Genomic DNA, 4,966 nt, shown 5'->3' on the forward strand with positions numbered 1-4,966 from the left:
AAGTGAGTTTCATGAGAGAGGAGGGTTGGATTTGGGAGAAAATGGGAAGAGAGAACGTGATTTTAGTTTAAAATTTTTTACCTTTTTTTTTTTTTTAAATATTGCCACGTCACTTTGTCAATCTCTTTTATACATCTAGCAGGACTGTAAGCATTATTGCCAAAATCTCAACCGTCTAATGCTTTTTAATCTCAATCGTACATGTCATTTTGTCAACTACCAATATAATTTAACTTTGTACAAGTAGCTTTATTGTTTGCCGAAAGGCCTTGTATTTATGTGTTATTTTGGAACTTGCACTTGTATATGGTTAATTGGCGCAAATGGTCCAAACATTTAGATACATTGCATTTTCAGGATCTATCATTCTCAACTTGATATTTTAACTTTTTTTAATTTTTATAGAGAGTAATAATATTCATATTAAATGACCATCGTAGTCATTTTATGTGAAATATATTTAATTATTTAATTTTTTTAATCAATAATACTCACTATAAATGATTAAGTGATTAAATATATAGTACATAAAATGACTATAGTAGTCACTTACTGTTAATAACATTAATCATTTGCAAAAGAGAACCTCTCACTAATTCTACCGTTAAATGGGCACACCCACTCAACATTAAGAGGGCATTTTCATCTATCCACCAATATGAAAAGGCTCTCCATGAAAAGGTGTATTGATATAAAATGCGTGGTTAAAAAATAAGAAATTTTTTTTAATTTACGTGTAATATTATTTTATTGAAAAATATGTGATTAAAATGATGTCAAAATATTATTTAAGAATGCATTTTTTTCAAGGAATGGAGCTCAAACAAAGACTAAATAACCTGATTAGTGGAGTTCTCGTGTGCAAAAACACCTAAATTATTGAGTTATTCCCCCTGGCAATACCAGGGCCCCATGATAAATCCTAGGTCACTTCGTTCTTACAATTTTGTTGATGAGAAAATTGTACAATTTATTTAGCTCCTATTTGGCCCCATGAAATTATAATTCATTTTTCTCTCTTTTTATCAATTACATTTTTTAAGAAAATAATATTACACATAATCTCAAAAAAAAATTCTATATTTTTAATTAAACATTCTTCAAAAAAACACTATTTCAATCATTAAAATATCCAATAATGGGAATCAAACGGGGCTTAATATTTGGGTTCTTATTTCTAGAATTCGAAATCTTTTAAAACTTAAGTAGAACTGATTTAGTCAATTCAATTTGATAATTACTTCAATCTTAATTTCAAAATTTACTTTTTACTAATAAGTACATTTACTTCTAAATGTTAATCCAAACAAGACCGGTCTTTAACTTGAGTCTCCAATCATCAATGAAATCACTCTAGAAGATCTAAAATTTTAACATCACATAGGACCTACATGCTTAGGAACAATTTCAGATAGATAATTTTGAGGAGGCGTGGGTCCACAAGAAGTAATGGAGTCTCGATAAAGGTTTCCTGCCTCTTGCATTGTAGATGCACCTTAGTTAACCTTCAATCAACAATCTCATTTATTCAAAATTTCAATTTTTTAGTATTACTTCTGTCAATTTCTCTTTTTCAACACAAGCCTGTCCGCATACACTACCCAATTGACAGGAGGGAAAAATTCATAAATCCATATTAAGGATAGAGACTTCAAAAATAAGATTTTAAGTTTATAAAATGCAAAAATCAGGTTTATTAGTTAATTAATTAAAAATATTTATTAATTAAATATAATGAGATCACAATTACACGATTAATGGTTAAGATCCTCATGGATACAAAATTATAGGTCACGAATTTATTTAATGATCACATATTATCAAATTAATTGATCACATATTATTTCGAGATCACAAATAAAAAATTTTGATAACGGATTATTTTGACGTCACAAATCAAAAAATTTATAGGTCATAGATTATTTTTCAATAATAGATTATCAAATTTTAAGCTCACAGATCAAATCCTTGAGGTTATAGATTATTAAATTTTAAGGTCACAGACCATCGCTAACCAAAAAAATCACACCAGCAATCAACCCAAATCACCAACTTGCATCACCACTGCCGCACGCCAAACCACCAACTTGCACCACCATAACCACCGTCGCGGCCGTCGCCAAGGCCACCAACATAACCTCCACTAACAATAACAACACAAATTCAACATTATAACCTCCTTCACCAAACCACAACCACCAACAATACTGCACCACAACATTACATTTCCACACCTTCAACCACGACCTCGAAGCTCCAGATCGAAAGTCAGACAAAAACTCCACAAAACCCGTTAGCACCACCATAAAACCACCGAGAAACATCGAAAAAATCGCCTCAAAAATACCATTTCAAACCACCAAAAAAAGCCCCAAAACTATAACATGTTGTCTACCTTCAACGACCAGATCGAGTCGACATCGTCGACCACCATCAACGCCTCAGATCGATGCTGTAACGACTTCGCAGCAACCGTGGCACCGAAGCCTGTCGCGGCACCGACGCTTACCTTGTCGGTGCTCAGATTTCACAGGAGCAGCGCCATCTTCGATCGGAAAAGATTTTAGATCCCAGCAGCACCACAAATTGCAGCAGCATCGCCATCTCTGATCTCTTCATCACAATAGCATCGCGTGGTGGAGACGGTGTTGGTGTCTGACGGTGGGTGCTTCGGCGGTGGTGGCAACGTTTGATAGAGAGGAAGAGATGAGAGGCAGAGACCGGAGAGTGAGTTTGGGAGTGGGAGCGAGGGTGGGAGGAATGAAATAAGGGTTTGAAATTGAATTAGGGCTTGGAGTTGTTATATACGTACCTGAAAACTGCACAAATAAACTTCAGCCTTGGAATATGAAAAGTGATCTTTAAGTATTTGTGGCCGCGTAATTTCCATTTGACAGGATGCCCATAGCTGCAAAAGTTGAAGCGTGAAAAAAATAATAATAATTAGATTATATATCCCAGCAATGGTATTCTGCATGCCGAAGCAATCTCTCAATCCATGCGCTCAGAACGTGTCAATATATGATTTGTTAGAATTTCGGTTGCCTGCATCTCCCTTCCGTTTCTTCCACAATCAGAGTTTTCTCTTCTATTTTTCGGTAATCATTCTCCCTCCCTGGTTAGTTATGTAAATCCTAGATCAATGTTTAAACACATTGTAACTAGACAAATATGTTTTTCATATGGGCTTTGTGTATAGTCTAATATTTTTTTCTGTGCGTTCAAATACGTAGTTTAAGGTTAACTTTTGCTTCCGTGATTGTACTAAAATCGTGTTTATTTTTTCAAATCTATTGAACATTTCTAGGGAAATTATTGCAGACAGTGCTCGTAGCTTACGATTTCAGTTTTCCATGTTTGTAATATGAAAGAACGTTTATAGGATATAATGTACTGTAATATGAAAGAACGTTTATAGGATATACGTTTCAGTTTTCCATGGTTAAACTGTATAAACTTTGCACATAGCCTAAGAAAGGATTTTTTTTTGTTTTTACTTCATAGTAAGTGCGACTTTACTATGTTATTTATCTGAATTTTTTTATTTGTTTTACTCTTAATAATTTGTTCTATCAGCGTCTTAAACAAAATTACTATGAGCCTGTTTCAACCACATTATTCCAAAAAAATGCATTCTTAAACAGTGATTTGACATCATTTCAACCACACATTCTTCAATAAAATAATATTATACGCAAATAAAAAACTTTTCCTTATTTTTTAACCACATATTTCCCATTAATACACTATTCAAGAATGCATTATTACCAAAAAAATGTGTTTCAAACACCCCCTATATAAATTTGTGACTTTTTGTTATTAGTAAATGCCATTTGCCATTCGGAATACTCTAAGTAAATATTGTTGGGGATATTTGTATCATTTTCCACTTCAAAAAATATCTCTCTAAACAAGATATTTTTTTTTAATTGGTATTGCTCCAGTGTATTTTAAATGTTATTTGGTTATTTCTTGCAGGTTGATTGTTGAACTCCTACACTTGGGGCCTCAAGATTGCCGACTCGCTTAGGGCCTCCAAATTGTCAGGGCCGACTCTGCAATTAAGACAAGTGAGAGCTGGGGATTTTTATATAAAAAAATTACATCTATTTTTGTTTCCGAAATTTAAAAAAAAAAAAAAGAGGAGAAAGGTTTTTTTCCACATTGGATCAATGCAAGCTGAAGAAAACCATGGAAGACACATGATATGATATTAGAAGATTTGACTTAAACCTTTTATTTGTGTCATTGAAGGTACCAAATCTTAAAAAATTTGCATATGGAGTCCAAATGAATGGAAACAGTTAATTTTAGGCCCCGTGTGGTACCCATTTTTTTTCAAAATGTATTTTTCTCTCTCTCTTATTTTCAATCGTACATTCTTTATTAAAATAATATTACATGTAAATAAAAAAAATTTCCTTATTTTTCAACTATACATTTCCCATCAATTTACTATTCAAAAATGTATTTTTATATAAAAATATCTCCCAAACACCCTCTTAATGTTAGTAGACCAGAGAATTGACATTGACCATAATTTTGAGTAATTTTAAAAGGATAAAATAGCAACTTTACATTTTTCAAGAAAATACACAATTATAATATATTAATAATTAAATGATAAAAAATCAAAACAAAAACCATCCAGCACCATCCCTTTTTTCCTCAACCCCCTTAGCCCACCAGCATCACCACTAGAACCAGCAGTTGAAGCCACAGCCACCTACCCAACACCGACACCAACGCCTTTGCAGCCACTAGGAATCAAAATGGGTTGGTAAGAAAACTCCTAGATTTCGTGGCTGCAATTAAAACTTCCAAGTGGTCCGCCCTTTACAAAACTCGGCTAGAGGTGCACCGCTTCTTCAAAAACAGCCACTAGCCTTTTGAATTCCACAAGGATTGCCATCTTTGTCTACATTTTTTTCCTTTACACTTTAGTGGTTGCTTTATCCTATTATCC

Source organism: Olea europaea, chromosome 3 (genome assembly GCF_002742605.1).
Source record: "Olea europaea var. sylvestris chromosome 3, O_europaea_v1, whole genome shotgun sequence".
NCBI classification, from domain to species: Eukaryota; Viridiplantae; Streptophyta; class Magnoliopsida; order Lamiales; family Oleaceae; genus Olea; species Olea europaea.